The 21,314-nt window shown below is 42.9% G+C and overlaps 1 protein-coding gene across 5 annotated transcripts in view; it reads left to right on the top strand.

The window, feature by feature from the left end:
• Positions 1-1,292: 1,292 nt before the first annotated feature.
• TLCD4 (TLC domain containing 4) overlaps positions 1,293-21,314 on the top strand; it is a 79,498-nt gene continuing 59,476 nt past the window's right edge. For 2 of the 5 annotated variants that reach the window (XM_038003358.2, XM_038003353.2), the window contains exons 1-2: positions 1,314-1,556; positions 2,089-2,207. The gene's annotated coding sequence lies outside the window, so the exon portion shown is untranslated. Of the gene's footprint in view, positions 1,557-1,577; positions 2,030-2,088; positions 2,208-8,064; positions 8,664-21,314 lie in introns of those variants that run through there. The other 3 variants (XM_007977882.3, XM_038003363.2, XM_073008559.1) reach the window with 3 other exon arrangements.

Genomic DNA, 21,314 nt, shown 5'->3' with positions numbered 1-21,314 from the left:
AGTCTTAGGGAGAAAAAGGGGAACATGCATTTGGGGGCCTGCAGAATCTTTCTGTCTGCTTGACTGCAGGGCAGGTTTCTGTCCCTCCCTGTTCCGTGGTATAGATTTTGTCTTTTCCACATCAGTCCAGGTCTTCAAGAGTCATTATGAATTATTATTCCCATTTTATAGATGAAGAAAGTGAGCTTCAGTGAGGTTCAGTTAGCTAAAGGCACACAACTCTAATAAACTGACAGAATTCCATGTTCTGATTTAAATTCTATTGCTCTCTCTTGAAAATAAACATGGACAGCTTTTATGAGCTTTTGTGTGTGTATTTTCTGGTCTAAATCTGTGGCAGATATGCGTGTCTTTCTGTGCATGTATATAGTAGATCAAATATGTTACCTCTGTTGACATTTCTTACAAATAAATATCCTGTTATCAATGATAGTGTTTACAAATTATTTAGAACTTACCTCTTTTCAAGAAAAGGCCTTGTGATTGCTCTCTGCGAATTATAATAGCCTGAATATACCTCTTCATTATTTTGTTTTGTTTCAGACAATTATCTCTGGTTGATGCAGATCACTTGGAAGCTTTTGAGGCTGTATATAACAGGTCAGAAGATCTATTTAATGTCAAACTTTACTAGACAACTTGGAATTCTCAGCCAGCACCAAATATTCAAATCCAACTTCCACACCCCGACAGCAGAGGGGTTCCGGGTGTAGGTGGAGTGCTGGTGCACCCATGAGGGTGTTTTTCAGGAATTCCGGAGGTGGTGCTCAAGAGAACACACTTCTTCTACACACGCCCCCTACCCAGTTTGGTATGCACCTGCAGCCCCAAAGAAGAACTGGCGAGACTCGTGTGTGGCCGTGTCAGACGCGGCAAGAAAAACTAGCAGTTGCCTTTTCATCTCTTTTCTGATGATCTTACCATGAAGTCCCCAGTATTCCAGCATTTAAGGCAGAATGTAAATTCATAATCTAAGAAGATTTTTTGTTACGTGGCTAGCCCAGGTACTGACCGCTGAGGGGGCGTGCTCTCACAGTTCCCCGACTGGCAAGTTTTATGACTTGCTTTGGAAAACCCGGGAACTGCACCCTCTGCCCTTGGCAAGGTGTGAGCTTCCAGGATCTCTACGCTGCGACTTCGGGTGTTAGGGTTTTTGGGCTCTTTCCCGGACTCAAGTTCCAGCACAAGAAGGTCTGCCCCGCGGCCGGCCTCGGGGCCCCGCCCACTTTGGCCAGGGTTGGAGCCACCCGGAGCCGGAGCCGGAGCCGGAGCCCGAGCGGCAGCGGCCCCTTTAAGGAGCCGCTCTGCGGTAACCCGAGCCCGCAGTCCGGGCGGGCGCGACGGCCGCGGCGGTAGCTGGAGCCTCCGCGACTGCACCTCCAAGCGGCCCGGAACCCGCGGCTTCTCTGGCTCCCGCGAGCATCTCACGGGGCGGCACTGGCCAGCGCCAGCCCTCGGGCCGGCCCGGATGACCAGAAGCCTGTAGATACCCGCCGCCCTCTCCCGGCTCGGCGCAGCCGCCGCCCGCGCGCGACTCGCCCCGGGACACGGCACAGGTGACGCCGTTTGGAGGGGGGTTGGGGAGGAAGGCGGGCTTGCCTCGCCCCGCGGTTCCCCCGCGGCGGCCGCCGAGCGCCGCCCGCGGAGAGGGGCGCCGCGGCTTCCCGCCCCTGGCCTAGCGCGGCCGAGGGCTCCTGCGCCTGGAGGTTGGGTGGGCGTCCGGCGCGCGGGGGGCGGCCCGGGGCTCCCGGGCAGGCTCCGGCAGGTGTGTGCGGCAGATGCAGCATCGTCCCCGCTCGGCGGGCCACGGCGTCGCTCCGGGAGCAGATGGTGTCCCGGAGCCCGCGGCCCCCGCGCCGCCCGGGCGCCCCGCGTTCCTCTTGCGTTTCTCGGGCTGCACGATTCTGGCTGCCTTGCCTGCCTGGCGGTGCCTCTCGGGTCTGAGCTTAAAGCGGGTGGGTGCAGACCTTTGGGCATCCAGGGAGAGCTCTCTTGTTAGAGCCCACACACAATCAGGCGCATCAAGTGGGTAAGTCCCCTCCCCCGCCGCCACCCTCTGAAACAAGTAGCTCTTATTTACCCTTGCAGTTCTCAAGTGGGTCCCATTTTTAGCCACCGAGTGCTGAAAAGTCTAGTGGGAAGGGACCAGGCGGAGAGTCAGAGGGAGAAATTCGTTTCTATTTCCATCTCTACCACTGTAACCCCTGGTAAGTTTATTAAACTAAGTGCCTCGGTTTACCCAGCCATGAAATGGGATTCGTAATGCCAGCAATTTCCTGCCCCTCCAAGACGGCAGGAAAACATCTGTGAAAACACTTTGGGTTTAAGTTCATTTAAGAGTCACTGTTGCTGGTCTGTATATTTTTAATTGTACACACATTTGAGTGTTAATGTGGTGCACACTTTTATATGAAATGATGAAATTTACTTTAAAGACTGATCTTGGATAACGTTTAATCCAAATACCAGTTTGGAGAAGATGAAAGAGTTTGTGTGGACGTTAGGAATTGAGGTGTGAAATAGGAAAAAAAGCTATCATTTTAATAAAACGTTTACGCAGTCATAAATGGAGTTGAGAAAAATGGACCTTGCATTGTGGTGTTTTCAGTGAGTTACTCCTGTGCCAGCACATGGTGTGGATTGCAATGTAGCTTCAGCTTTGTGTAGCAGATTAAGGTAATTTAGAGAATCCCAGCTCCCTTTTAAGTGTGTTATATATAAGGAATTTTTATCCTTGCTTATCTTTTCCTTAAATTGTATGGGTGAAACGAAATTAGGAAAGTGTATTCCCGCCGTGTTAGAAAATATGAAAGAATGGGTGAAGAACTATGGATTTCAGTTTATTTGCCACGCCCCTCCTGTGCCATACGATGACCCAGAGAATATTTTGAGGGTGTTTCTTTTTTTTCCTACACCTGCAACTCCTTTTGTCCCATTGCCTCCCTCTGGAGTTTGAATCTTTACTGTCCTCATCCTTGAGACGAGTTTATCTGTTTAGGCTGGTTGCCTCTGACCCAGCTGCCCAGTCGGTCATTATTTATTTACAGTATTAGATTTCCATTTCTATTCATTCCACTCTAAGCCACCTTTACCCTGGTGGAAAGAATAATGGGCCTTTGCTACTAATGCTATATACTTGGAGGTGACTAGGAATGGCATGCTCAAGGTGCTGAGACTAATGCAAACCCCAGGGAAGCTAGGTCTTTGCTGGAGTCTTCTGAACAGGTCCTGGAATACAGATGCAAAAATTGGCCTGTCTTTTCCTTGATTTTCTGAAATCTCCACTGGGTAAATTCATTTGATTGCCAAGGGAAGTCTTGGGAGCAGGGAGCTATCAGAAATCTGAATGTTAGACTGATTAAGAGCGTTCCCTGCAAAAGAGTGGGGAGAAAGAAGTAGTGGCTTTGTAGGTGTTGGAGAGTCCTCCCTGTAACCAGATAACTAGTAGGAAGTAAAGGATCCCTAGATTCCCAATTGAGAAATGGGAAGGGGACTGGGTTTCAAAAGGGAAGTGGCACAGCTTCTAGGCAGGTTTGGGAATGTACCTGAGGTTTGATGGGCCCTTTTCCCTCTTTCTCTTTGAGAGGTTTCTGGTGCCTCAGAGTCAAGCACATCTGTCTTAACAGTTTTCAGACCTGTTCACTTTCCTCCTTGGTGCTCTAAAGGAGGCCCAGCGTTCATGTTCCTCTCTCAAAGCTGGCCTTACATGTATTAGAGGAAAATGGGCAGTTTAGTTTGTAAGAAACTCTTTAGACCTCAGTGTCTCTCCTCATCCTTCTTTCCAAATTAGTCCCACATCCTACAGATTAAGGATTCATTTAGGCTTCAATATTTCAAACTGGGATACTCAGTTTGGCTAGGAAGAGTGAACTGAACAGTCTACACTAAGATATGAAAAGCCAGCTTTTCTGTTGAGGAAGATAATGAATTAATTGTCTGGGTGAGAATTGTGGGCATTTGGACAAGGGAGGGCCAGACTGGGGGTGGAGTTGTGCTGGACAGCTTGTGCCCTCGTCCTTGAGAGAGGAAAGGATACCACCAAACTAGTGTAGTCACCTTGTTGTGCTTTTTCTTCTTCCATTTGCCTTGTGAGGAGAAGAAGATAGCAGTATGGAGGTGGAGTCACCATCTGTTCTCAAGGATAGGAAACAGACTTTAACTGAACATTAGGAATGAGCTGTATTCACCTGGCATTGGTATCAGGCGCTGGATGGATTACACCAGAGAATACATTACATCAGGAAAGTAAGGCTAATTTTGTAAGAGAGTCTAGGTATTTCCAGAGTGACTTTGGTGGTATTTTTTCTTGTTGAGGATGAAAGGTTGCACACAAAGAAATGGAGGCCTACTGCTCTGAGGCTTGTTATTCCTGGTGAGACAGTTGGATGTGCTGCAAGCAGATCCCAAACCTGATCAGGCAGGATAAGGCAGGAATAGCGAAAGGTGTTTCTTTGTTCAGAACATTGGTCTGTTCAAGGAGAAGGCAATCCTGTAGATATATAAGAAGGAGCTTCTGAACCAGTGTAAAAGGCCAAAGCTTTTGAAAACAGCCAATGAAGAAGACACGTGGAAAGCTGTTCAGAGCTTGAGCCAGCACTGGAGGAAGGGAGTCCCAGACAGTGGGACCAATATCATGGGTGGAGTTTGACTAGGTGGACAAAGGCTTGTCTAAAGCAGTGTTTCAAACATTTTCAGACTACAACAGTTCAAAATGCATTTTTACACTGAGACCCAGGACATAGCAAGTATATGTGTATGTGAAACTAGTTTCTATTTTTATTCTATTTCTGTTTCTAGTCTGTGTTCTTAAAAACTCATAACGTGTTAGTGGATCACAGTCCACTATTTGGAAACCACTTATCCAATGGATAGAAAAACAGGTTGCAGTGGAGCAGGCTGGGTGGGGGGATTGGAGATACTGGGGGAGGTGTGGGGAATACAGAATTGATTGAGCACTACCTGGACCCCTGTTGGTGGGACAGAAAGGAGTGTGGAGACTCATCTTGTGTCTGATAGGTGCAGAACTCACATAGATGAAATGATGGAACAGATGCAGAAGAGGGACTTTCCACCAGTTCTACTCACTTCAAAGCAAAATGATTGGCTTTAAGGAAGAGGAAATGTGCAAGGAGTGAACTTGGATTTGTAAGCAGATTTCTTTAGAGCAGTAAGATTTTCCTCTGTAGGCTTAATGAGGAGACAAATGGACCCAGAACAAATTGGCTGATGAATTTAGGTCATGTCCACTTTCATGGCCAGATAGGGAGCGGAGGGGCTCATAGTGCAGGGAGGGTGAGTAGGAGGCTCACACCTCCCCTTACAGCTTTGAGAAGTTTGAGCAGAAGCAGCGGCTGGAATGTGTTTTGAAACACCATTTGCTGATCAAACTTGTTAGGAAGTTGGCTGCTTGCCTCACAGAGAATTAGAAAAGTATTCTTTTTTTCTTTTTGAGACAGGGTCTCGCTTTGTCGCCCAGGATGGAGTGCAGTGGTGTGGTCTTGGCTCACTGCAGCTTCCACTTCCTGGCTTCAAGTGATTCTCCTGCCTCAGCCTCCCAAGTAGCTGGGGTTACCCGCCACCACCCCCGGCTAATTTTTGTATTTTTGGTAGAGATGGGGTTTCACCATGTTGGCCAGGCTGGTCTCAACTCCTGGCCTCAAGTGATCTGCCCAACTCAGTCTCCCAAAGTGTTGGGATTACAGGCGTGAGCCACCGTGCTCAGCCTGAAAAGTATTCTTATTAAATTTTATAAAAGGGCTAGACTGTCAGGACTTCCTTAGAAGTATAGATCTGTGATCAAATTCCAATCATTGTTCATAGCCTTTGGGGGTCACCTAAACAGTTTCTTGGAGAAATTGATGAGGCCACCAGCAATTGTGAGTTAATTCCAGTATTTGCCCTGGAGTTAATCAAGGGCAGAGTCTATCTGTAGGCTTTTGATTTCCTTTTCATGGCTGTCAACATCTGGCTACAACACCGAACACTCCTAGCAGCAAGTAAAAGCCTGGAGGAAAAGTACACAGGTGGCTGGCGCGGTGGCTCATGCCTATAATCCCAGCATGGAGGTGGGCAGATCACCTGAGGTGAAGAGTTTGAGACCAGCCTGGCCCACCCACATGGTGAAACCCCATCTCTACTGAAACAAAATACAAAAATTAGCCAGACATGGTGGCATGCACCTGTAGTCCCAGCTATTCGGGAGGCTGAGGCCAGAGAATCCCTTGAACCCGGGGGCAGAGGTTGTAGTGAGCCGAGGTTGTCCCACTGCACTTCAGCCTGGGCAATAGAGTAGGACTCTGTCTAAAACAAAACAAACAAAACAAAACAAAACAAAAGTACACAGGTATCAGAGTTCATCCCAGCACGTTGCTTAGTGACTGCTTGCTCTTATCATTGATATTCTAACCTAGTTGGAGCCTCCCCTTGACCTGACCCTGCCTTATCAGATTTTCTTACCTTAGTTGATGTTTTCAGTGTTTGACTTCACCCTTCCTTAGCTGTCTGGTATTTATCTAATGCTTTCAACTCTGGTTTCTCTGTTATCTCTGATAACTCTCCCCCAGTCCCCCACCAGCTGCCTTGTGGTGTCCACCTGACTCCATGGAGCTCAGTTCTGGGTCCTGACTTGTGTTGTGTTACTATTCATTGAATTCTGCCATGGCAAACCGTAGAAAAAAACTGCACATTGATGAGTTTATGCATTTATTAATTTAATTTTAAGATTTGGGGACCTGAAGAAACTTTCTAGGTCAAATTAATTTTAATTAATATTCTCCAAATAGGCTTAAAAATCTTTGAAAATTAAACTTCTCTCTATTTGGTATATCTGTATTTAGTGGAATGGGAGGAAGAAGGAATTTTCATTTGGTGAAAAATTTGAAAAGTTTAAAAGTTCTCTTTATAAAGTGTTACTTTAGGGACAAGATTCTTCTTCTTCTTCTTCTTTTTTTTTTTAAGTAAGAAAGAGAGATAGGGTCTTATGTTGCCCCAGGCTGGTCTTGAACTCCTGGGCTTAAGTGATTCTCCTGCCTTGGCATCCCAAAGTGCTGGGATTACAGGCCTGAGCCACTGCGCCTAACCTGGGACATGAGTCTTAAAACTAGTCTTGCTCAGTTAACATGTTTTGCTCCATTACATGTGAAAATACTGAGACAGTTAGGAATTTAATTAAATGCTTTATAATTTGTTACGTGTAAGGACTTATAAAGACTACAGCTGTGTTTAGAATGAGGTTTCCTTCCCTTTTCATGTTTTTTAAACGTGTGTGAGTGCTCCCAAACAGATCAGTTTCTTACATGCCCTATGGAAAAGTGGAGGAATCCAGGGCAACAAAAGGCTGAAAGGGTGAGGCCAAGAGGAAGGCTTGATCACCTGGAGCCAGAAGAAAGAACCAAACCCTTAAGACATTTAGCATTTTGAAGATTTGAGAACACTTTATAGCCACAAGCCTCTAAATGTTTAGTGTTTTTTTTAATTGCAAAAGTAAAACTAGCTTATTACAAAAAAATTATAAACAGTATTTAAGAGAATGAAAATTCACCTCTGCTTCCTCCTCCAGCTCCCACCCTGGCTAGTTTCACTCCTAAACACACCTAGTTATCAGTTTTGGGGGTGAGGCCCTCCAGATGTTTTCTCTACAAATGACAAAATGTGCCCAGAGTTATTTAGTTATGAAAAATTTATTATTATTATTATTTGAGACGGAGTCTTGCTCTGTAGCCCAGGCTGGAGTGCAGTGGCCGGATCTCAGCTCACTGCAAGCTCCGCCTCCCGGGTTCACGCCATTCTCCTGCCTCAGCCTCCCGAGTAGCTGGGACTACAGGCGCCCGCCACCTCGCCCGGCTAGTTTTTTGTATTTTTTAGCAGAGACGGGGTTTCACCATGTTAGCCAGGATGATCTTGCTCTCCTGACCTCGTGATCCGCCCGTCTCGGCCTCCCAAAGTGCTGGGATTACAGGCTTGAGCCACCGCGCCCGGCCAAAAATTTGTTTTTGCAGCTTGCTTCTTTTATCACCTTTTTCATTTAAATGTTAATAACGTGATAGTATACATATAACCATATTTCTGTTGGTGGACCTTGAAGTTACTTCTAATAATGTTTTGATAAACACTCTTGTAAATACTGTACATGTTTTCAAACCTGTGTGAATTTTTGAGGGTAAAACACCAATTCATTAGTATACTGCTTATTTTATAATTCAGATAACATAGTGTTATCGACATTTACATAGTCTGCTATTTAATTCCTCAGATATTCACTCAGCAGTGAAAGCACAGCGGTGGATGTTTTGGGAATTTCAAGGTGGGGCATCCTCCTTACCTACAAGAGGTCACTGTCTGATAGGGGGATTAGGCTTGCACATTGACTATAGTATCTTTAGTTTTATTTATATTCCCCTTTGTTTCAAACAGGATTTGGAATTTTATACAAAGATGCATATGATATGACAAGATAAAGTATATTTAGTATAAAGAAGGAAAAGAAGATGGAAGTGTAAGTGAGGCTGGTTAGTGTATTTCGAAGTCCTATTCATTCCTTACTAAAAGTTCTGGCTATAAGCTTTCCAGCAGCAAAGAGAAGAGGCAAATGATCTATAACAAGCTTCAGGGTGTCCAGAAGAGAAACCAAATCAGAGAAGCCCACCTATTCCTGATTCCAGGAGGTGAGAAAAAATTTCTACTTTGGGTTTTCACTAAGAAAACACTACATTTGCAATGGCCAGCATCCTGAACAACCTTCCCAGTATCTTACAGTAGAACCTAGTGACTTTGCCTTACAATGCCACCTCATATCATGTTGCCCAGTGCTAGCCAGGGGTATCAGGCCATGGCACTGTTCAGTGAAAGGTCAATAGGGTGAGGTGTAGGCTCATGGGTTTAATCCAGAAATAGCTTTAAGAAGACCTAAAGGGACACATGGGCAAAGAAAAGCATCTATGTGATCTTGTTTCTGGATAATTTTTCCACAAAGTAGTATAGCATATACAATTTTAGCAGAATTGCTATGAGTAAAACCTATAGAATACTAGGTCTGTAACTTTTGAAATCAGAAATGAGGATGTTTTAGATGGCATTAACTTAATGGAATTATAACAATGGCTGGGCAAAATATTTTCCATAAAAAAAAAAAAAAAAAAAAAAAAAAAACACCCAAAAAACAACACCACCCTATACTTGGTCCACACAACAAGGATGGTACTTGTTCACATTGATCAATCCCATAAGTTAGAAAGGATCAAAGCCACCATGCTAAGAAGTCTTGATAGCATCTTCAAGATTAAACTTGTTAATAGGTTATACAGTGTGAGAATGGCACCAGGGCTTGGAGGTCTACCAGTTGGGTCAGCTTGACCCTGTTTCATAAAGCCAGGAAGAGTTCACTTCCCATGAGTTGTCTGGATCTGAACTTCCATGACCACATTCACCAAATTCTTGCCTTGGGAATGTTGCCCTAAAACAGTTCTTCATTATCAAGTCTGTGGGCCAAGCTTAGGTTTTTTTATGTGACTTACTACATCTGAATTTAAACATGAGGTTGAGGCTACCTGAAGTGTGTGGTGTGATGAAGGCACATCAAGGAGTAGAGTAGATCAAGGAGTTCCATTTGTAACTGTGAACAATCGATGGAGACAACTCACTACTTTCAGACTAGCCCTTGGGTAGAGTGGACCTTAGGTAATAATATAAAAAGCCACCTAGAGAATTTAGAAACTCCTTGGTTGTCTTCTCATTTTGGCCACCAGATTATCCAGTCAGATCATAGGTATAAACAAGCTGCAGGGACCTTAGGCCAAGGGTTAAATCAAGAAGGAAATGATCATATTCCTTCAAATACAGAATATAATATTTCTGTATGACTTGGCATCGTTGGAGAAATATTAAATAGATGTAACATTTCTTGGTTAAGAAAGGCCTGGTAGGCCGGCCATGGTGGCTCAGACCTGCAATCCCAGCACTTTGGGAGGCTGAGGCAGGAGGATCACTTGAGTTCAGTAGTTTGAGACCAGCCTGGACAACATAGTGAGACCCCATCTCTATTAAAAAAAAAAAAAAGAAAAAGAGGCCAGATGCAATGACTCACTCTTCTAATCCTAGCACTTTGGGAGTCCGAGGCAGGAGGATCACTTGAGTTCAGTAGTTTGAGACCAGCCTGGACAACATAGTGAGACCCCATCTCTATTAAAAAAAAAAGAAAAGAAAAAGAGGCCAGATGCAATGACTCACACCTCTAATCCTAGCACTTTGGGAGTCCGAGGCAGGAGGATCACTTGAGTTCAGTAGTTTGAGACCAGCCTGGACAACATAGCGAGATCCCATCGCTATTAAAAAAAAAAAAAAAAAAAAAGAGGCCAAGCCTCTAATTCCAGCACTTTGGGAGGCCGAGGTGGGTGGAGCATTTGAGGTCAGGAGTTCAAGACCAGTGTGGCCAACATGGCAAAACACCATCTCCACCAAAAAAATACAAAAATTAGCCGGGCATGGTGGTGCATGCCTGTAGTTGCAGCTACTTGGGAGGTGGAGGCCTGTGGTTGCAGCTAAACTTGGGAGGCACAGGCAGGAGAATTGCTTGAACTCAGGAGACAGCAGTTGAGTTGCAGTGAGCCAAGATTGCTCCACTGCACTCCAGCCTAGGTGACAGAACGAGACACTGCCTCAAAAAAAAAAAAAAAAAAAAAAAAGGCTGGTAAAGGCTGGTAATACCAAGAACTATTCTTTATTGAGTGGTCTTTTAATCTGTTGCCAAATAAACCATTCCTAGACCCTAGTAGCTTGAAACAGTGATTTATTATTTCCTGTGATTCTGTGGGTTGGCTGGGTAGTTACTGTGTTGGTTACAGGTTCACTCAAGTGGGTGCCTTCAGCTAGAGGGTTAGCTGGGCTGAAGGATCCAAGTTGGCTTGCCAGTATGGCTGGTAGTTGATATTGAGTGTTGGCTGTCAGCTGGGCAACCTCAGTTTTCTCACTGTGGCCTTCATCCTCTGGTAGACTAGACAGGCTCTTGACATGATGGTCTCAGGGCAATTTTCCAAGAGAGTGTTTTTAAAGTCCTACCTAGGCTCTAGAACCCTCAGAGCCTCTCTTCTGTTGTATTCTCTTTGTCAGCAGTTGGCAAGGCCAGCCCAGATTCACAGGACAGCGACATAGACTCCAACTCTAGATTGGGGGACTGGAGTGGCAGTGTCATTGTTGCAAAGGAATTTATGGCCACTAAATGGTTTACCACGAGTGACTACATGTACCAGGAACTGTGCTAGGTGCATTTAACAGATTATCTCACTTAAGCCACATAACTATCTTGCCATTAGGCGTTCTCATCCCCATTTTAAAGAACCTGCAGGTCACAGAGATTGTGTTGTTCTTGCCTAAGGCTACTTGATAAGTATTGGAACTAGGCTTTGATTCTAGGTATCTCTTTAGCTGAGCAGAATTCATCTTAAGAACCTAACAAGTGGGAGAAATATGCTACTTGTTCTTCAGCCCCTCTAACTCATTTAATACCACTTCCTTTCTTATGGGGAACAGGCACAAGAAGAAAAAAAGAAGGCAGCAGGCAAAGCCATACCTTAGCCATTTCCCTTAACCTAAGGACTTTCCAGAGGTAATGAGATCCATGATTTGGAGGTGAGAAGAACTTCCCTGACTCCATAGGTTCTGACTTCCTAGGTAGCTTGGTGGGTGACTGAGTGATCCCTTTAAAAAAAGAACAAAATTAATTTGGGGAAAATCACACTTTGTCCAGTTTCTCCTTGATTTCACAGAGTTGGTAAAAAAAACCAAGAGATGTTCCAAGCCAAGAGCTCCTTTTGTGATCCCTCCAGGAAGGGAAGAGCAGTGATATGGAAATAAGTACATTAGATGCCAGGTGGAAAAGGCAGTCCGCAGAACCTCTCTCTTTTTTCCCAGGAGACTCCCCAGACAGTAGAGAGCCACCTGGTCTCTGCTTCAGCTTCAGGGACTCTTCCAGCACAGACTTCTTCCAAGGCTGGAGTCTTGTTTGAAATGTTGATTTCCTTGAAGGTGGGCTCTCAAGTTGTATAAGCTTCAAAACCTTTACTTTTTATTTGTGCCAGCTACTATATTAATGTGACTTCCCAATTACTATTGTCTCCTGGCTGAAGGCATTCTGATCGATCCAACATCCAATGGCTGTAATTGTAACTCATAGGTTTAAAAACAAAGACTTCTTTATAGAAGTTTCAAGTGAGCCTATAATCCCAACTACTGGGGAGGCTGAGGCAAGAGAATTGCTTGAACCTGGGAAATGGAGGTTGTAGTGAGCCGAGATGGTGCCACTCTCCCCTAGCCTGGGCAACACTCTGTCTCAAAAAAAAAAAAAAAAAAAAAAAAAATTAAGTGGAGTGAGATGCTAGGAAGCAACATTTGTCATGTAAATCACATGTGTACTCTGAGGCATTAGGCCTAGAACATGACCTGAATTTCCTGAGGGTAGAATTCTTCAATAAGTTGGGGGTTGAGAAGCAGAGGAGCTGAAGGAAGAGATGGAGAAGGCCTTTTTCCTTTTGGCTTCACTCTGCTTGTTAAGCGTTATAAAAACAAACCCCAAGTAAAGGAATAAATGTAAATGAAATAAAAAATTTAAAATAAGACAAAAGATACAAAGTTGATGTAAAATAGACGAATTATATCAGATTTCATTTATTTTTAAGTTAAAAGCTAGAACATGTAAATGTAAGCTAGGAAAATAGGAATAAAAGTTTTGTTAAAATCCAGTTAAAATTACTGTACCTATAATGGAAGGGAGAACCAGTTAGGAGTTGTGGACACCAGTGGGAGAAGTGATTTCTTAGGAGAGCAGGGACTTCCAGGGAGGGGTTAAGGAGGTGGGATAGCCTCCTACTTGCTGTGTCAGAATATCTTGGCGTGGGGACTCTGGGTTGTTTGAAAAATCTATATCAACGGAACTCTTTTGCCCCCACAAAACAAACTATAGAAAGACTACAAAGTCTTCTTGTAGGAATAAGCAGAATTGTGTGTGTGTGTGTGTGGTGAGGGTGGCAGGGGAGCCTGCAATATGAAAATTGGAAAGGCACTGTATTGCATCAGAGAAAGATTCCTCGAAGGCATTTAGTATACGATGTACAAGGGAAGACAGGATTATGACAGGCACAGAAAAGTCTTAGATTAAAGAAATGTGTAGCAGAGTTGTGAGTCAACTGTCAGAGTGGTTTTCTGAGCTTTGGTAGCAAGGTGGGGGCCACCCCCAGCCTTTGAGTATGGAGACTTTTTTGCTGAGAGTGGATGACACTTACAGAGCTTAGTTTAGAGAACAGGGTTTAGCCTCCTTCCTAATCTAATGTACTATGGTTGTAATTATTATATACAATTATGAGAAAAATAAAGGTCTATTAGAAATGTGTGAAAAGTTAAACTTAAATATTTTGTTCTTTGTTATAATCAAAACAATCTGTAATCCAAAAAAATTGTTTCAAGGACACATCAATTACCAGGGTCTCTAGTAGGCAGAATTGATCAGTTTCTCTTTAACTTGAACTCTGTTATATACTCTCGGAGGAGTAGGGGCTGAAGAAATAGGAAATAGAGAATAAAGATATGAAGGATACCCTTTTTCAAAGTTCAGTATTTTAGTCGACAGGGAGGAACCATAGAGAAATCTTTTCTATAGCCATGAACAGTTCCTTGTTAAACCTTAAGTAACATCATTTATCTTAGAAAGGGAGTGTAACAGGCCAGGCGCGGTGGCTCATGCCTGTAATCCCAGCACTTTGGGAGGCCAAGGCCAGTGGATCACCTGAGGTCAGGAGTTCGAGACCAACATGGTGAAACCCTGCCTCTACTAAAAATACAAAAGTTAGCCGGGTGTGGTGGTCGACACCTATAATCCCAGCTACTTGGGACGCTGAGACATGAGAATAGCTTGAACCCAGGAGGCGGAGGTTGCGGTGAACTGACATCGCACCATTGCACTCTGGCCTGGGTGACAGAGTGAGATTCTGTCTCAAGAAAGGGAGTGTAACTTAATTATATGAACATAGGGCTTCTTCACCTTTCCTGACTTGGTCTTCTTTTCCTCCCATTTAGTTCGGTTTAAAAAGCAGTACCATGAATATTAGAGGATTTATAGAAGTTGGGTTGACTTTTATGCAGCTGGATTCCTGTAGACTTTTACACTCATGCTAATGGTTCTTCAACTTGATGCTCAGAAAAGAAAAAGAGGTGGAACGTTTTCTTCATATTATCTTCTTAAGTCTTTTTCCCTATATGTCTCTTCATATACAATTAAAACAACCAAAAGCAAAAACTATAACTGCAGTTAACTGAGAGCTTTATATACATTCTTTTAGATGCTTAACAATTTTTACATGATTGAAAGTTGAAACTGAGTGGTGTGACATTCTTTTTCTTTCTTTAATTTCATTTATTGTTTTTTGAGATGGAATCTCACTCTGTTGCCAGGCTGGAGTGCAGTGGGGCGATCTTGGCTCACAGCACCCTCCGCCTCCCGGGTTCAAGCGATTCTCTTGCCTCAGCCTCCCGAGCAGCTGGGTCTACAGTCACGTGCCACCACACGCAGCTAATTTTTTGTACTTTTAGTAGAGACGGGGTTTTACCATATTGGCTAGGCTGGTCTCGAACTCCTGACGTTGTGATCCACCAGCCTTGGCCTCCCAAAGTGCTAAGATTACAGGCATGAGCCACCGTGCCTGGCCTGACAATTATTCTTTACAAAGATTTCAATGTCTTTGGTCATTTTTTGACGTTTTATCAACTTTGAGATAGATAATTACAGTATACCACCTATATGAAAATGCAAACAAAACTCAGAGAATGGGTGCAGGATGGTATGCCTTTTTTGGCTAGGGTTTTTTATTTGTTTCTTTTCTTCTTTTTTTTTGGTATTCACTGTGTTTATTTCTACAATGTTGCGTTTTTTCTTTCTTTTTTTATTAGTTCTAGGGTACATGTGCACAAGGTGCAGGTTTGTTACATATGTATATATGTGCCATGTTGGTGTGCTGCACCCATTAACTCGTCAGTTACATTAGGTATCTCTCCTAATGCTGTCCCTCTCCCTTCCCCCCACCCCACAACAGGCCCCGGTGTGTGATGTTCCCCTTCCTGTGTCCAAGTGTTCTCGTTGTTCAGTTCCCACATATGAGTGAGAACATGCGGTATTTGGTTTTTTGTCCTTGTGATAGTTTGCTGAGAATGATGGTTTCCAGCTTCATCCATATCCCTACAAAGGACATGAACTAATCTTTTTTTATGGCTGCATAGTATTCCATGGTGTATATGTGCCACATTTTCTTAATCCAGTCTATCACTGATGGAGATTTGGGTTGGTTCCAAGTCTTTGCTATTGTGAATAGTGCCACAATAAACATATGTGTGCATATGTCTTTAGAGTAGCATGATTTATAATCCTTTGGGTATATACCTGGTAATGGGATGGCTGGGTCAAATGGTATTTCTAGTTCTAGATCCTTGAGGAATCGCCACACTGTCTTCCACAATGGTTGAACTAGTTTACAGTCCTGCCAACAGTGTAAAAGTGTTCCTATTTCTCCACATCCTCTCCAGCACCTGTTGTTTCCTGATTTTTTTAATGATTGCCATTCTAACTGGTATGAGATGGTATCTCATTGTGGTTTTGATGTGCATTTCTCTGATGGTCAGTGATGATGAGCATTTTTTCATGTGTCTGTTGGCTGCATAAATGTCTTCTTTTGAGAAGTGTCTGTTCATATCCTTTGCCCACTTTTTGATGGGGTTGTTTCATTTTTTCTTGTAAATTTATTTGAGTTCTTTGTAGATTCTGGATATTAGCCCTTTGTCAGATGGGTTCATTGTAAAAATTTTTTCCCATTCTGTAGGTTGCCTGTTCACTCTGATGGTAGTTTCTTTTGCTGTGAAGATGCTCTTTGGTTTGATTAGATCCCATTTGTCTATTTTGGCTTTTGTTGCCTTTGCTTTTGGTGTTTTAGTCATGAAGTCCTTGCCCATGCCTGTGTCCTGAATGGTATTACCTAGGTTTTCTTCTAGGGTTTTTATGGTTTTAGGTCTAACGTTTAAGTCTCCAATCCATCTTGAATTAATTTTTATGTAAGGTGTAAGGAAGGGATCCAGTTTCAGCTTTCTACATATAGCTAGCCACTTTTCCCAGTACCATTTATTAAATAGGGAATCCTTTCCCCATTTCTTGATTTGTCAGTTTTGTCAAAGATCAGATAGTTGTAGATGTGTGGTATTATTTCTGAGGGCTCTGTTCTGTTCCATTGGTCTACATCTCTGTTTTGGTACCAGTACCATGCTGTTTTGGTTACTGTAGCCTTGTAGCATAGTTTGAAGTCAAGTAGCATGATGCCTCCAGCTTTGTTCTTTTGGCTTAGCATTGACTTGGCAATGTGGGCTCTTTTTTGGTTCCATATGAACTTTAAAGTAGTTTTTTCCAATTCTGTGAAGAAAGTCATTGGTAGCTTGATGGGGATGGCATTGAATCTATAAATTACCTTGGGCAGTATGGCCATTTTCACGATATTGATTCTTCCTATCCATGAGCGTGGAATATTCTTCCATTTGTTTGTGTCCTCTTTTATTTCGTTGAGCAGTGGTTTGTAATTCTCCTCGAAGAGGTCCTTCACATCCCTTGTAAATTTGATTCCTAAGTATTTTATTCTCTTTGAAGCAATTGTGAATGGGAGTTCACTCATGATTTGGCTCTCTGTTTGTCTGTTATTGGTGTATAAGAATGCTTGTAAGTTTTGCACATTGATTTTGTATTCTGAGACTTTGCTGAAGTTGCTTATCAGCTTAAGGAGATTTTGGGTTGAGATGATGGGGTTTTCTAGATATACAATCATGTCATCTGCAAACAGAGACAATTTAACTTCCTCTTTTCCTAACTGAATACCCTTTATTTCCTTCTCCTGCCTGATTGCCCTGGCCAGAACTTCCAACACAATGTTGAATAGGAGTGGTGAGAGAGGGCATCCCTGTCTCTGCTGGTTTTCAAAGGGAATGCTTCCAGTTTTTGCCCATTCAGTATGATATTGGCTGTGGGTTTGACATAAGTAGCTCTTATTATTTTGAGATACGTCCCATCAATACCTAATTTATTGAGAGTTTTTAGTATGAAGGGCTGTTGAATTTTGTCAAAGGCCTTTTCTGCATCTATTGAGATAATCATGTGGTTTTTGTCTTTGGTTCTGTTTGTATGCTGGATTACGTTTATTGATTTGCATATGTTGAACCAGCTCTGCATCTCAGGGATGAAGCCAACTCGATCATGGTGGATAAGCTTTTTGATGTGCTGCTGGATTCGGGTTGCCATTATTTTATTGAGGATTTTTGCATCAATGTTCATCAGGGATATTGGTCTAAAATTCTCTTTTTTTGTTGTGTCTCTGTCAGGCTTTTGTATCAAGATGATGCTGGCCTCATAAAATGAGTTAGGGAGGAATCCCTCTTTTTCTATTGATTGGAATAGTTTCAGAAGGAATAGTACCAGCTCCTTTTTGTACCTCTGGTAGAATTCGGCTGTGAATCCGTCTGGTCCTGGACTTGTTTTGTTGGTAAGCCATTAATTATTGCCTCAATTTCAGAGCCTGTTATTGGTCTATTCAGAGATTCAACTTCTTCCTGATTTAGTCTTGGGAGGGTGTATGTGTCCAAGATTTTATCCATTTCTTCTAGATTTTCTAGTTTATTTGCATAAAGGTGTTTATAGTATTCTCTGATGGTAGTTTGTATTTCTGTGGGATCGGTGGTGATATCCCCTTTATCATTTTTTATTGTGTCAATTTGATTCCTTTCTCTTTTCTTCTTTATTATTCTTGCTTGCAGTCTATCAATTTTTTGATCTTTTCAAAAAAACAGCTACTGGATTCATTGATTTTTTGAAGGATTTTTTGCGTCTCTATCTCTTCTGTTCTGCTCTGATCTTAGTTATTTCTTGCCTTCTGCTAGCTTTTGAATGTGTTTGCTCTTGTGTCTCTAGTTCTTTTTATTTGTTTCTTTGGCTTGGTAAATAGCACATCTTCTGCAGTGATATGCTTATTTACAAATGACTTAGAGTTTGCAGATAGAGCCTTTTATGTGCTAGAGTGTTAGGGCTACTGATCGTGGCAAATAATCAATCGGTACTTCTGCAGTTGATAAGAATATTAAAGTATAATTACAGGTTATACATGGAACTTTTGAATGTATATCATGTTACAAGGAGTTTACAGTAGATAAATATACTCTGTTTATGATGGTACTTTTTGCTTTTGGACATATTTGGAAGTAAGATACTTTTGAAGTCAATATACTTACATGCTGTAATACTACGGTTGTCAGTTCAGAAAATTCTTTTCCTAGTATTGTGATTACCCTGGTAAAACAAGGAATCTATAACACTAGCAGAATGGAAAACACATGTAAGAGTATGTCTGCTATTATAACTGTGTTATTTAACATATTTATTGAGCATAAATTACGTGGAAGACATTGTGTTGAGCATGGAGATTTAATGGTGAGGGGAAAAATGGCCATATTTCTCACCCTTATGGGGCATACATTCCACTGTGAGAAGGAAACATCTGTTTAAGTCTCAGCTGTAAAAGAGAGGGACATGCAGCGTGAGGGCAGATAATGGGGGAATTAACCTGTTGACAGAGCTCAGAGAAGAGAGCTGAGGAAGCATGGGTGTGAACTTGGGAGTGGAGGGGTATGGATGGGAGTTAGGGAATAGGATGTGCACAGGCCTTGTGGAAGAAGGGAACATGGCATCTTAAAGGAAGAGAAAGAAGGCCATGTTAGCTGGAGTGCAGTAAGTGAGGGTAGGTGCCAACTGAGGCTGGAGAAGGTGGAGTCCTTCTCATAAGAGCATTGAGAAACAAATGAAGGTTTTAAGTTGAGGGTAAGTAAGGAAGTGACATGATCAGAGATGGCTTTTAGAAAAGATTCCCCTGGAACCCTCCAGTCTGTTCTTTAAGGAGACCAGTTTAGAGACAGTCCAGAAATGTGATGGTAGTAGCTTGAGAAGAAAATGCCTTTTTGATAGTTATTTAAGAAGTATAATCCATTGGACTTAGTGGTAGATTGGATATGGTAGCAGAGTTGGAAGGTGCAGAAAGCAAGTTATCAAGGGTGACTCCTGGGTTTCTGGCTGTCAGATCTGAATGTATGGTACAATGGGTTGGCTATGGTTTGTCCCCATCAAAATTCATGTTGAAATTTGATCTGCAATGTATTGATGTTGGGAGGTGGGGCCTAGTGAGAGGTGTTAGAATCCTGGGGGCAGATCCGTCATGAGTGGCTTGGTACCATTCTTATAGTAGTGAGTTCTCGTTCTGGCAAGAGTGGATTACTTCCTTTGAGAGTGAGTTATTATAAAGCCGGGATGCCACCCAGGTCTTGTCTCTTCACACATACCTGCTTCCCTCTTTGACCTTCTCCACTATATTATGACTTAGCACAAAAGTTTTTGCCAGAAGCCATGCCCCTTGAACTTCTCAACTTGCAGAATCGTGAACTAAATAAACGTATTTTCTGTATAAATTATGCAGTCCTGGATGGGTGTGGTGTCTCACACCTGTAATCCCAGCACTTTGGGAAGCCAAGGTGGTTGGATCACTAGAAGCCAGGAGTTCGAGACCAGCCTGGCCAACATAGTGAAACCCTGCCTCTACCAAAAATCCAAAAAATTAGCTGAGCGTGGTGGCACACATCTGTAATCCCAGCTCTGCTGGAGGCTGAGCAACAAGAATCGCTTGAACCCAGGTGGTGGAGGTTGCAGTGAGCTGAGATTGCAGGATTGCACTCCAGCCTGGGTGACAGAGTGAGACTCCGTCTCAAAAAAGAAAAAAAAGAAAAAATAAATTATGCAGTCTCAGCTGTTCTGTTATAGCAACACAAAACCGACAGACATTTGGTGAGAACCATTCACTGAGATGAAGAACCTAGCTGAGGACCAAGTTTAGGGGTCAGGTTATGAGCTTGGTGTGAGATGCCTTTGAGACATTGTGTAGTAATATCAAGTAGCAGTAGGCTATATACATTAGCTCAGAGGAGAGATCTAGGATGAATATTTAAACTTTAGATTTTTCTACATCTAAGTGGTAACTGAAGCCGCAGTTATAGGTGATATCACATAGGAAACAGATAGATAGAAGATGGTCTGGAGTCTTAACTCTGTTATTATTTAGTGGCCGGGTAGAGGAAGTGTGGTGTTATGGAAGTACAGGAAGAAAGCATTTCAAGGAGAAAATGGTCAGCATCTGATGTTGCGGAGAGGTCAGGTAACATGAAAGCTGCACATAGAAGTCATTGTTAACCTTAGCAACAGCTATTCCAGGAGAGTGATGTGGATGGGGACAGGAGTGGAGTGTGGTGAAATGTCAGATGAGAAATGATGATGAAATACAGGCGAATATTTCTAGAACTTTGTCTGTAAAGGAGTGGAGAGAGAGAGAACACAAATGTAAAAGTTCAAGCAAGAGAGAGAAACTTTATGTAAAAAGAGGATTGAAGAAGAGGTTGTAAATCTGTTGATTTTTGTTTTTGCTGAGAACTTGAGCCTGTTTAGGAGCCAATAGAAAGGCCATTTGAGAGGGAGAGAGTAAAGGATAACATGGAGCAAAAGATTCCCAAGAAGGCCAGAAAGGATGGATCTAAAGTGCGCAAGTTAGAGAGGTTGACCTTAGGTGGGAAGACAGATAGTTACAGATGGAGGTAGATTGTATAGTTGGTAGTGTGGGATAGTGAATGTTTTCATACGTTGGTTTCTACTGTTTTGTGAAGTAGGATGGGGGTCATCTGCTGAGAATGGGGTAGATGAATGGTGTTTTGAAAAGAATAGGGACAATTTGGGAATTTTATTGTGGACTCTGAGAGGGTTGGTTGGAGTGGCAAATGGTTGGAGTGCAGGGTAGTGTTGAGGGCTGTCTGATCCCTCTGTAATTCTCACACACTGGCTTCAATCTCTTCTGGTGTGTGACTTTCTGCAACAGAGCTCTGATTGTTCTGTACTGATTACTGAGTAAATAGTTGGGCATATCCAGGATTACGATTTTGTCAACTGTTGGCAATGGAAAGGGAATTTGGGTATTAGAGTGCTGTGGAAATGATGGACTTTGGAATGTAAGCTGATTAAAGAGGGATATACAAGCAGGATAGGGCTAATGGGTTGGGCAAAAGTTGAGAGGTCAGTGGACTGATAATGTTGTAATACTGCAGAAGCTTAAAGGAAAGAAGGCCCTGGTCAACAAAGGGAATACTTGAAGTGTTATTTTGGAGGCAGAAAATGATGCGTAGGGGACAATAAAGGTTCATGGGTGGGTAAGGTGGCATGG

This window comes from Chlorocebus sabaeus, chromosome 20 (assembly GCF_047675955.1).
Source record: "Chlorocebus sabaeus isolate Y175 chromosome 20, mChlSab1.0.hap1, whole genome shotgun sequence".
In the NCBI taxonomy this organism is placed as follows: domain Eukaryota; kingdom Metazoa; phylum Chordata; class Mammalia; order Primates; family Cercopithecidae; genus Chlorocebus; species Chlorocebus sabaeus.
Note: the sequence above shows the minus strand (reverse complement) of the source record. Positions and strands in the feature narration are given on the sequence as shown.